The sequence below is a fragment of the Cupressus sempervirens genome, chromosome 2 (genome assembly GCF_028749045.1).
Source record: "Cupressus sempervirens isolate cs-2001-9-10 chromosome 2, ASM2874904v1, whole genome shotgun sequence".
In the NCBI taxonomy this organism is placed as follows: Eukaryota; Viridiplantae; Streptophyta; class Pinopsida; order Cupressales; family Cupressaceae; genus Cupressus; species Cupressus sempervirens.
The window spans coordinates 562952957-562965368 of NC_143119.1; positions in this window are offsets into that span (position 1 = coordinate 562952957).

Genomic DNA, 12412 nt, shown 5'->3' on the forward strand with positions numbered 1-12412 from the left:
CAAGGTGAAATTCATCCAGTTGATCGGATGAGCTCGATGACCATTTCACTCCCTTGGCTCCATGAATTCAAATCCCATCCAGCTGCCGTGAAGCCATCCCGATTTTGCTATGCGAGGGCTCTCTCCCCAGAGTCGTTCTCTTTGCAACAACTTCTTTGGCAAAAAAATTTCGGAATGGTTCGGCAGCGGTTGTCGTTCCAATGGTGCCGTTGTGGTGGTTGCCTGGGCAGCGATCTGAAGGGCGAGCCGTCGTCTAGCAGTTGGGCTGCGCATCACGGGTGACAAGGGAGCCTTTGTAATCGGAAGCTCCCCGTGACCATTCGATGAGAAGAGCCATTGCTTGTGTGAGCAAGGACGAATGCAGCCTCGGATTCCAAAGGAAATCAACGACATCGGATCTATATATAAGAGCGGAATGAAGCAGCAGCCCGTTTGCCATGCGCGGCTCCCCAAAGTTGCTCGTCTTTCTCACTCCATCGGCACAAATTCGGGAGTTGTTCGACAGCGGTTGTCGTTCCAATGTGTCATTGCGGCGATCTGGAGAGCGATGCTAAGGGCGGGAGCTTGTGTCTAGCATTTGGGATGTTTGTGCGAGCGAGCAGGGGAGCTTCTCTTATCGGAACCTCTCCGTGGCCTTTGAATATATAGACCCAGTGCCGACGATATCGATGGATACGAGCCTTGGATTCTAAATTTGTTCACAGCTAAGATTGGTTTTTGTGAGAGATGGGTACGAAAGCACATCCCGATTGCTACGCGGGAGCTCCCTAAGGTCGCCTCTGTGCCAACTCGATCGGCAGAACATTGGGAATGGTTCGACAGCGGTTGTCGTTCCAATGTGTCATCGGGGGATGTCTCGGAAAGTGGGCTGGCCTTTCAAGGGCGAGCTCGCGTCTATCACTTGGATTGTGCGTCGCGTCGCAAGTGAATGGGGAGATCTCTCTGTGAACGGCGGCATGGTGATTGCAAGAGAAAATTTGACTTAGTCGGAGCATTGGCCTCGGGCCACTGTGATGGCTTGGCAATTTCTCTTTAATTGCAACCTATGTTTGCGCAGTAGCAGAGTTTGCAAGTAAGACGGTCCTTGTTCTTGAGAGTTCCAGGAGATGACCTCCGGAACTTTTGGATTGGGCCCCTTCAAGGTGAAATTCATCCAGTTGATCGGATGAGCTCGATGACCATTTCAGTCCCCCTTGGCTCCATGAATTCACATCTCCTAACCGATGACAATCTTTTGCTCCTTAGACGACCTCATAATAAATTGGGTCGTGGATGGCTGTTTGGTCAGAATTTTCAACGATTTGGATTTTTATGGCGGATGTCGGCGTGTTCGCTAATTTCTAATGGAGAGCGAGCCTCGCACTAATAGCTTATATAGGAGAGGTTGTTGCCGCGAACCTCTCCCGTGCCCCTCTCATTGATTCAACGGCGGTGTCAAGGCGGATGGAAATGTCGGATTTTGAAACGGTGGACGCCGACGTTGAATCAATTGGAGGGGCATGAAGCCCACCCTCGAGGTGCTATTCCTCGACTCTCCTTTAGATCATGTTTTCTTGTCACTCAGCTGGCGCAATTTCGGAAAGCAGTTGGGCTGCGCGTCACGAGTGACAAGGGAGCCTTTGTGATCGGAAGCTCCCCGTGGCCATTCTCGATGAGAAGAGCCATTGCTTGTGTGAGCAAGGACGAATGCAGCCTCGGATTCCAAACGAAATCAACGACATCGGATCTCTATATATAAGAGCGGAATGAAGCAGCAGCCCGTTTGCGATGCGCGGCTCCCCAAAGTTGCTATTCTTTCTCACTCCATCGGGGCACAAATGCGGGAGTTGTTCGACAGCGGTCGTCGTTCCAATGGTGTCATTGCGGCGAAATTTGTTCACAGCTAAGATTGGTTTTTGTGAGAGATGGGTATGAAAGCACATCCCGATTGCTACGCGGGAGCTCCCTGAGGTCGCCTCTGTGCCAACTCGATCGGCACAACATTGGGAATGGTTCGACAGCGGTTGTCGTTCCAATGTGTCATCGGGGGATGTCTTGGAAAGTGGTCTTTCTTTCAAGGGCGAGCTCGCGTCTAGCACTTGGGTTGTGCGTCGCGTCACAAGTGAATGGGGGATGTCTTGGAAAGTGGTCTTTCTTTCAAGGGCGAGCTCGCGTCTAGCACTTGGATTGTGCGTCGCGTCACAAGTGAATGGGGAGATCTCTCTGTGAACAGCGGCATGGTGATTGCAAGAGAAAATTGACTTAGTCGGAGCCATTGGCCTCGGGCCATTGTGACGGCCTCGCAATTTCTCTTTAATTGCAACCTATGTTTGCGCAGTAGCAGAGTTTGCATGTAAGATGGGCCTTGTTCTCGAGAGTTCCAGGAGATGACCTCCGGAACTTTTGGATTGGGCCCCTTCAAGGTGAAATTCATCCAGTTGATCGGATGAGCTCGATGACCATTTCAGTCCCTCGGCTCCATGAACTCACATCTCGTAACCGATGACAATCTTTTGCTCCTCTGCCGACCCCATAAAAAATTGGGTCGTGAATGGCTGTTTGGTAGGAATTTTAAAGGATTCGGATTTTCAAGGCGGATGTCGGTGTGTTCGCTAATTTCTAATGCAGAGCGAGCCTCGCACTAATAGCTTATATAGGAGAGGTGGTTGCCGCGAGCCTCTCCCGTGCCCCTCTCATTGATTCAACGCCGGTGTCAAGGCGGATGGATATGTCGGATTTTGAAACGGTGGACGCCGACGTTGAATCAATTAGAGGGGCATGAAGCCCACCCTGGATGTGCTATTCCTAGACTCTCCTTTAGATCATGTTTTCTTCTCACTCAGCTGGCGCAATTTCGGAAAAAGGTTTGGCAGCGGTTGCCATCCCTCACCGCGTCTACTTGGTGATTTTAAAACTCGATCTAAAACGGGAGCCCTCGCCTAGCACCTCCGTCCGGTGTTGCTCGGGTATTGCAAAAAATTATGCCGACGGCGCGAATCCCCCAACGAATGCCTACGCTTGGACCCTCTCTTAGATCACCTTCTTCGATCACTCGACCGACGCAACCACGGAAGAGACTTGGCAGCGGTTGCCATTCTACAGCGCGTCTGTTCAGCGATTTCGAAGTTGATCTAATGGCGAGCCCTTGTCTCTAGCCATGAGGTGGGTGCTTGGCGCTCTAGCAAAATTTTTTGCGTGCCTATCGCGGCTACAACGGGAGAGGTGGTTGCCGCGAGCCTCTCCCGTGCCCCCCTCATTGATTCAACGCCGCTGTCAGGGCGGATGGATATGTCGGATTGTGAAACGGTGGACGCCGACGTTGAATCAATTAGAGGGGCATGAAGCCCACCCTCGAGGGTGCTATTCCTGGACTCACCTTTAGATCATGTTTTCTTGTCACTCAGCTGGCGCAATTTCGGAAAAAGGTTTGCCAGCGGTTGCCAGCCCTCACCGCGTCTACTTGGTGATTTTAAAACTCGATCTAAAACGGGAGCCCTCGTCTAGCACCTCCGTCCGGTGTTGCTCGGGTATTGCATAAATTTATGCCATCGGCGCGAATCCCCCAACGAATGCCTACACGCTTGGACCCTCTCTTAGATCACCTTCTTCGATCACTCGACCGACGCAACTACGGAAGAGACTTGGCAGCGGTTGCCATTCTACAGCGCGCCTGTTCAGCGATTTCGAAGTTGATCTAATGGCGAGCCCTTGTCTCTAGCCATGAGGTGGGTGCTTGGCGCTCTAGCAAAATTTTTTGCGTGCCTATCGCGGCTACAAGGGGACAGGTGGTTGCCGCGAGCCTCTCCCGTGCCCCCCTCATTGATTCAACGCCGCTGTCAGGGCGGATGGATATGTCGGATTTTGAAACGGTGGACGCCGACGTTGAATCAATTAGAGGGGCATGAAGCCCACCCTCGAGGGTGCTATTCCTGGACTCTCCTTCAGATCATGTTTTCTTGTCACTCAGCTGGCGCAATTTCGGAAAAAGGTTTGGCAGCGGTTGCCAGCCCTCACCGCGTCTACTTGGTGATTTTAAAACTCGATCTAAAACGGGAGCCCTCGTCTAGCACCTCCGTCCAGTGTTGCTCGGGTATTGCAGAAACTTATGCCATCGGCGCGAATCCCCCAACGAATGCCTACGCTTGGACCCTCTCTTAGATCACCTTCTTCGATCACTCGACCGACGCAACTGCGGAAGAGACTTGGCAGCCGTTGCCATTCTACAGCGCGTCTGTTCAGCGATTTCGAAGCTGATCTAATGGCGAGCCCTTGTCTCTAGCCATGAGGTGGGTGCTTGGCGCTCTAGCAAAATTTTTTTGCGTGCCTATCGCGGCTACAAGGGGAGAGGTGGTTGCCGCGAGCCTCTCCCGTGCCCCCCTCACTGATTCAACGCCGCTGTCAGGGCGGATGGATATGTCGGACTTTGAAACGGTGGACGCCGACGTTGAATCAGTTAGAGGGGCATGAAGCCCACCCTCGAGGGTGCTATTCCTGGACTCTCCTTTAGATCATGTTTTCTTGCCACTCAGCTGCCGCAATTTCGGAAAAAGGTTTGGCAGCGGTTGCCAGCCCCTCGCCGCGTCTACTCGGTGATTTTAAAACTCGATCTAAAACGGGAGCCCTCGTCTAGCACCTCCGTCCGGTGTTGCTCGGGTATTGCATAAGTTTTTATGCCATCGGCGCGAATCTCCCAACGAATGCCTACGCTTGGACCCTCTCTTAGATCACCTTCTTCGATCACTCGACCGACGCAACTACGGAAGAGACTTGGCAGCGGTTGCCATTCTACAGCGCGTCTGTTCAGCGATTTCGAAGTTGATCTAATGGCGAGCCCTTGTCTCTAGCCATGAGATGGGTGCTTGGCGCTCTAGCAAAACTTTTTGCGTGCCTATCGCGGCTACAAGGGGAGAGGTGGTTGCCGCGAGCCTCTCCCGTGCCCCCCTCATTGATTCAACGCCGCTGTCAGGGCGGAAGGATATGTCGGATTTTGAAACGGTGGACGCCGACGTTGAATCAATTAGAGGGGCATGAAGCCCACCCTCGAGGGTGCTATTCCCTGACTCTCCTTTAGATCATGTTTTCTTGTCACTCAGCTGGCGCAATTTCGGAAAAAGGTTTGGCAGCGGTTGCCAGCCCTCACCGCGTCTACTCGGTGATTTTAAAACTCGATCTAAAACGGGAGCCCTCGTCTAGCACCTCCGTCCGGTGTTGCTCGGGTATTGCATAATTTTGTGCTATCGGCGCGAATCACCCAACGAATCCCTAGCCTTGGACTCTCTCTTAGATCACCTTCTTCGATCACTCGACCGGCGCAATTACGGAAGAGGCTTGGCAGCGGTTGCCATTCCACAGCGCGTCTGTTCAGCGATTTCGAAGTTGATCTACTAATGGCGAGGCCTTGTCTAGCCATGAGGTGGGTGCTTGGGGCTCTAGCAATTTTTTGTGTGCCTATCGCGGCTTACAATGGGAGCTTTGATAACAAAAGTTCTCGGCGACCCTCCCCAATAGAAATCAGTGCTGGTGTTCGCGAAAGACACGTTATTCGGATTTTTGGAATATTGGCACCAGCATCGTTTCTATTGGGAGGGCCGTGAAGCCATCCCGATTTTGCTATGCGAGGGCTCTCTCCCCAGAGTCGTTCTCTACGCAACAACTTCTTTGGCACAAAATTTTCATAACGGTTCGGCAGCGGTTGTCGTTCCAATGGTGCCGTTGTGGTGGTTGCCTGGGCAGCGATCTGAAGGGCGACCCGTCGTCTAGCAGTTGGCCTGCGCATCACGAGTGACAAGGGAGCCTTTGTTATCGGAAGCTCCCCGTGGCCATTCGATTAGAAGAGCCATTGCTTGTTTGAGCAAGGACGAATGCAGCCTCGGATTCCAAACGAAATCAACGATTTCGGATCTATATAAAGAGCGGAATGAAGCAGCAGCAGCACAGCCCGTTTGCTATGCGCGGCTCCCCAAAGTTGCTCTTCTTTCTCACTCCATTGCCACAATTTCGGGAGTTGTTCGACAGCGGTTGTCGTTCCAATGTGTCATTGCGGTGATCTGGAGAGCGATGCTAAGGGCGGGAGCTTGTGTCTAGAATTTGGGATATGTTTGTGCGAGCGAGCAGGGGAGCTTCTCTTATCGGAACCTCTCCGTGGCCTTTGAATATATAGACCCAGTGCCGACGATGGATGCGAGCCCTTGGATTCCAAATTTGTCCACAGCTAACATTGGTTTTTGTGAGAGACGGGCACGAAAGCACATCCCGATTGCTACGCGGGAGCTCCCTAAGGTCGCCTCTGTGCCAACTCGATCGGCACAACATTGGGAGTGGTTCGACAGCGGTTGACGTTCCAATGTGTCATCGGGGGATGTCTTGGAAAGTGGTCTTTCTTTCAAGGGCGGTCTCGCGTCTAGACCTTGGAATTGTGCGTCGCGTCACAAGTGAATGGGGAGATCTCTCTGTGAACGGCGGCATGGTGATTGCAAGAGAAAATTGACTTAGTCGGAGCCATTGGCCTCGGGCCATTGTGACGGCCTCGCAATTTCTCTTTAATTGCAACCTATGTTTGCGCAGTAGCAGAGTTTGCATGTATAAGATGGGCCTTGTTCTCGAGAGTTCCAGGAGATGACCTCCGGAACTTTTGGATTGGGCCCCTTCAAGGTGAAATTCATCCAGTTGATCGGATGAGCTCGATGACCATTTCAGTCCCTCGGCTCCATGAACTCACATCTCCTAACCGATGACGATCTTTTGCTCCTCTGCCGACCTCATAAAAAATTGGGTCGTGAATGGCTGTTTGGTAGGAATTTTAAAGGATATGGATTTTTAAGGCGGATGTCGGCGTGTTCGCTAATTTCTAATGCAGAGCGAGCCTCGCACTAATAGCTTATATAGGAGAGGTGGTTGCCGCGAGCCTCTCCCGTGCCCCCCTCATTGATTCAACGCCGGTGTCAAGGCGGATGGATATGTCGGATTTTGAAACGGTGGACGCCGACGTTGAATCAATTAGAGGGGCATGAAGCCCACCCCGGATGTGCTATTCCTCGACTCTCCTTTAGATCATGTTTTCTTGTCACTCAGCTGGCGCAATTTCGGAAAAAGGTTTGGCAGCGGTTGCCAGCCCTCACCGCGTCTACTTGGTGATTTTAAAACTCGATCTAAAACGGGAGCCCTCGTCTAGCACCTCCGTCCGGTGTTGCTCGGGTATTGCATAAAATTATGCCATCGGCGCGAATCCCCCAACGAATGCCTACGCTTGGACCCTCTCTTAGATCACCTTCTTCGATCACTCGACCGACGCAACTACGGAAGAGACTTGGCAGCGGTTGCCATTCTACAGCGCGTCTGTTCAGCGATTTCGAAGTTGATCTAATGGCGAGCCCTTGTCTCTAGCCATGAGGTGGGTGCTTGGCGCTCTAGCAAAATTTTTTGCGTGCCTATCGCGGCTACAATGGGAGAGGTGGTTGCCGCGAGCCTCTCCCGTGCCCCCCTCATTGATTCAACGCCGCTGTCAGGGCGGATGGATATGTCGGATTTTGAAAAAAGGTGGACGCCGACGTTGAATCAATTAGAGGGGCATGAAGCCCACCCTCGAGGGTGCTATTCCTGGACTCTCCTTTAGATCATGTTTTCTTGTCACTCAGCTGGCGCAATTTCGGAAAAAGGTTTGGCAGCGGTTGCCAGCCCTCACCGCGTCTACTCGGTGATTTTAAAACTCGATCTAAAACGGGAGCCCTCGTCTAGCACCTCCGTCCGGTGTTGCTCGGGTATTGCATAAATTTATGCCATCGGCGCGAATCCCCCAACGAATGCCTACGCTTGGACCCTCTCTTAGATCACCTTCTTCGATCACTCCACCGACGCAACTACGGAAGAGACTTGGCAGCGGTTGCCATTCTACAGCGCGTCTGTTCAGCGATTTCGAAGTTGATCTAATGGCGAGCCCTTGTCTCTAGGCATGAGGTGGGTGCTTGGCGCTCTAGCAAAATTTTTTGCGTGCCTATCGCGGCTACAAGGGGAGAGGTGGTTGCCGCGAGCCTCTCCCGTGCCCCCCTCATTGATTCAACGCCGCTGTCAGGGCGGATGGATATGTCGGATTTTGAAACGGTGGACGCCGACGTTGAATCAATTAGAGGGGCATGAAGCCCACCCTCGAGGGTGCTATTCCTGGACTCTCCTTTAGATCATGTTTTCTTGTCACTCAGCTGGCGCAATTTCGGAAAAAGGTTTGGCAGCGGTTGCCAGCCCTCACCGCGTCTACTCGGTGATTTTAAAACTCGATCTAAAACGGGAGCCCTCGTCTAGCACCTCCGTCCGGTGTTGCTCGGGTATTGCATAAATTTATGCCATCGGCGCGAATCCCCCAACGAATGCCTACGCTTGGACCCTCTCTTAGATCACCTTCTTCGATCACTCCACCGACGCAACTACGGAAGAGACTTGGCAGCGGTTGCCATTCTACAGCGCGTCTGTTCAGCGATTTCGAAGTTGATCTAATGGCGAGCCCTTGTCTCTAGGCATGAGGTGGGTGCTTGGCGCTCTAGCAAAATTTTTTGCGTGCCTATCGCGGCTACAAGGGGAGAGGTGGTTGCCGCGAGCCTCTCCCGTGCCCCCCTCATTGATTCAACGCCGCTGTCAGGGCGGATGGATATGTCGGATTTTGAAACGGTGGACGCCGACGTTGAATCAATTAGAGGGGCATGAAGCCCACCCTCGAGGGTGCTATTCCTGGACTCTCCTTTAGATCATGTTTTCTTGTCACTCAGCTGGCGCAATTTCGGAAAAAGGTTTGGCAGCGGTTGCCAGCCCTCACCGCGTCTACTCGGTGATTTTAAAACTCGATCTAAAACGGGAGCCCTCGTCTAGCACCTCCGTCCGGTGTTGCTCGGGTATTGCATAAATTTATGCCATCGGCGCGAATCCCCCAACGAATGCCTACGCTTGGACCCTCTCTTAGATCACCTTCTTCGATCACTCCACCGACGCAACTACGGAAGAGACTTGGCAGCGGTTGCCATTCTACAGCGCGTCTGTTCAGCGATTTCGAAGTTGATCTAATGGCGAGCCCTTGTCTCTAGGCATGAGGTGGGTGCTTGGCGCTCTAGCAAAATTTTTTGCGTGCCTATCGCGGCTACAAGGGGAGAGGTGGTTGCCGCGAGCCTCTCCCGTGCCCCCCTCATTGATTCAACGCCGCTGTCAGGGCGGATGGATATGTCGGATTGTGAAACGGTGGACGCCGACGTTGAATCAATTAGAGGGGCATGAAGCCCACCCTCGAGGGTGCTATTCCTGGACTCTCCTTTAGATCATGTTTTCTTGTCACTCAGCTGGCGCAATTTCGGAAAAAGGTTTGGCAGCGGTTGCCAGCCCTCACCGCGTCTACTCGGTGATTTTAAAACTCGATCTAAAACGGGAGCCCTCGTCTAGCACCTCCGTCCGGTGTTGCTCGGGTATTGCATAAATTTATGCCATCGGCGCGAATCCCCCCAACGAATGCCTACGCTCGGACCCTCTCTTAGATCACCTTCTTCGATCACTCGACCGACGCAACTACGGAAGAGACTTGGCAGCGGTTGCCATTCTACACCGCTTCTGTTCAGCGATTTCGAAGTTGATCTAATGGCGAGCCCTTGTCTCTAGCCATGAGGTGGGTGCTTGGCGCTCCAGCAAAATTTTTTGCGTGCCTATCGCGGCTACAACGGGAGAGGTGGTTGCCGCGAGCCTCTCCCGTGCCCCCCCTCATTGATTCAACGCCGCTGTCAGGGCGGATGGAAATGTCGGATTTTGAAACGGTGGACGCCGACGTTGAATCAATTAGAGGGGCATGAAGCCCACCCTCGAGGGTGCTATTCCTGGACTCTCCTTTAGATCATGTATTCTTGTCACTCAGCTGGCGCAATTTCGGAAAAAGGTTTGGCAGCGGTTGCCAGCCCCTCGCCGCGTCTACTCGGTGATTTTAAAACTCGATCTAAAACGGGAGCCCTCGTCTTGCACCTCCGTCCGGTGTTGCTCGGGTATTGCACAAATTTTTGCCATCGGCGCGAATCCCCCAACGAATGCCTACACGCTTGGACCCTCTCTTAGATCACCTTCTTCGATCACTCGACCGACGCAATTACGGAAGAGACTTGGCAGCGGTTGCCATTCTACACCGCGTCCGTTCTGCGATTTCGAAGTTGATCTAATGGCGAGCCCTTGTCGATAGCCATGAGGTGGGTACTTGGCGCTCTAGCAATATTTTTTGCGAGCCTATCGCGGCTACAATGGGGGAGGTGGTTGCCGCGAGCCTCTCCCGTGCCCAGCTCATTGATTCAACGCCGCTGTCAGGGCGGATGGATTTGTCGGATTTTGAAACGGTGGACGCCGACGTTGAATCAATTAGAGGGGCATGAAGCCCACCCTCGAGGGTGCTATTCCTGGACTCTCCTTTAGATCATGTATTCTTGTCACTCAGCTGGCGCAATTTCGGAAAAAGGTTTGGCAGCGGTTGCCAGACCTCACCGCGTCTACTTGGTTATTTTAAAACTCGATCTAAAACGGGAGCCCTCTTCTAGCACCTCCGTCCGGTGTTGCTCGGGTATTGCATAAATTTATGCCATCGGCGCGAATCCCCCAACGAATGCCTACGCTTGGACCCTCTCTTAGATCACCTTCTTCGATCACTCCACCGACGCAACTACGGAAGAGACTTGGCAGCGGTTGCCATTCTACAGCGCGTCTGTTCAGCGATTTCGAAGTTGATCTAATGGCGAGCCCTTGTCTCTAGCCATGAGGTGGGTGCTTGGCGCTCCAGCAAAATTTTTTGCGTGCCTATCGCGGCTACAATGGGAGAGGTGGTTGCCGCGAGCCTCTCCCGTGCCCCCCTCATTGATTCAACGCCGCTGTCAGGGCGGATGGATATGTCGGATTTTGAAACGGTGGACGCCGACGTTGAATCAATTAGAGGGGCATGAAGCCCACCCTCGAGGGTGCTATTCCTGGACTCTCCTTTAGATCATGTTTTCTTGTCACTCAGATGGCGCAATTTCGGAAAAAGGTTTGGCGCAATTTCGGAAAAAGGTTTGGCAGCGGTTGCCAGCCCTCACCGCGTCTACTCGGTGATTTTAAAACTCGATCTAAAACGGGAGCCCTCGTCTAGCACCTCCGTCCGGTGTTGCTCGGGTATTGCATAAATTTATGCCATCGGCGCGAATCCCCCGACGAATGCCTACGCTTGGACCCTCTCTTAGATCACCTTCTTCGATCACTCGACCGACGCAACTACGGAAGAGACTTGGCAGCGGTTGCCATTCTACAGCGCGTCTGTTCAGCGATTTCGAAGTTGATCTAATGGCGAGCCCTTGTCTCTGGCCATGAGGTGGGTGCTTGGCGCTCTAGCAAAAATTTTTGCGTGCCTATCGCGTAAAGCATGTTTTCTAGTCACTCAGCTGGCGCAATTTCGGAAAAAGGTTTGGCAGCGGTTGCCAGCCCTCACCGCGTCTTCTTGGTGATTTTAAAACTCGATCTAAAACGGGAGCCCTCGTCTAGCGGCTCTGTGCCAACTCGATCGGCACAACATTGGGAAATGGTTCGACAGCGGTTGTCGTTCCAATGTGTCATCGGGGGATGCCTTGGAAAGTGGCCTTTCAAGGGCGAGCTCGCGTCTAGCCCTTGGATTGTGCGTCGCGTCACAAGTGAATGGGGAGATCTCTCTGTGAACGGCGGCATGGTGATTGCAAGAGAAAATTGACTTGGTCGGAGCATTGGCCTCGGGCCATTGTGACGGCCTTGCAATTTCTCTTTAATTGCAACCTATGTTTGCGCAGTAGCAGAGTTTGCATGTAAGATGGGCCTTGTTCTTGAGAGTTCCAGGAGATGACCTCCGGAACTTTTGGATTGGGCCCCTTCAAGGTGAAATTCATCCAGCTGATCGGATGAAGCTCGATGTGCTTGTATCTATTCCGAGACGGTAATGATGGTCATTAATCTGTGGCGGTGAGTATTATCCCATTCGGTAATCGCAATGGCGGAGCTGGTGGTAAGTACTTGTCGCTTTGTTTTGATGGATATACCCTATATGTAGGTGTCTGCACGGCTTGCAACACACTGCACATTTGGTGTTCGATTCTAAGATGCGCTTGTTGCTGAGTGTGTATGGAGTTGTATCTTTTAGCCAAGGGCTCCGTCTCATTGGCACGTTCTATCATTGCATTTTTATCCTGCCCGGACGGCAAGAAGGAAAGAGATGGTTGCACGGGTGCATTGCTCGACGTCCCTAATTTCATCAAGGGTCCACTCTCCACCCTAAGTTTTTTGCCGATCGGTAGAGCCTTGGGATTGAGAGGGGGGCCGGCGAAAGGTTTGGTTGCCGCATAATTTATTCGCTAGTGCGTTCTCGGTGCGTGCTCGCCTCTCTCACTGTCTCATCCCACAGAAGTGCATGGCACTTTCGTTACAGCCTTTG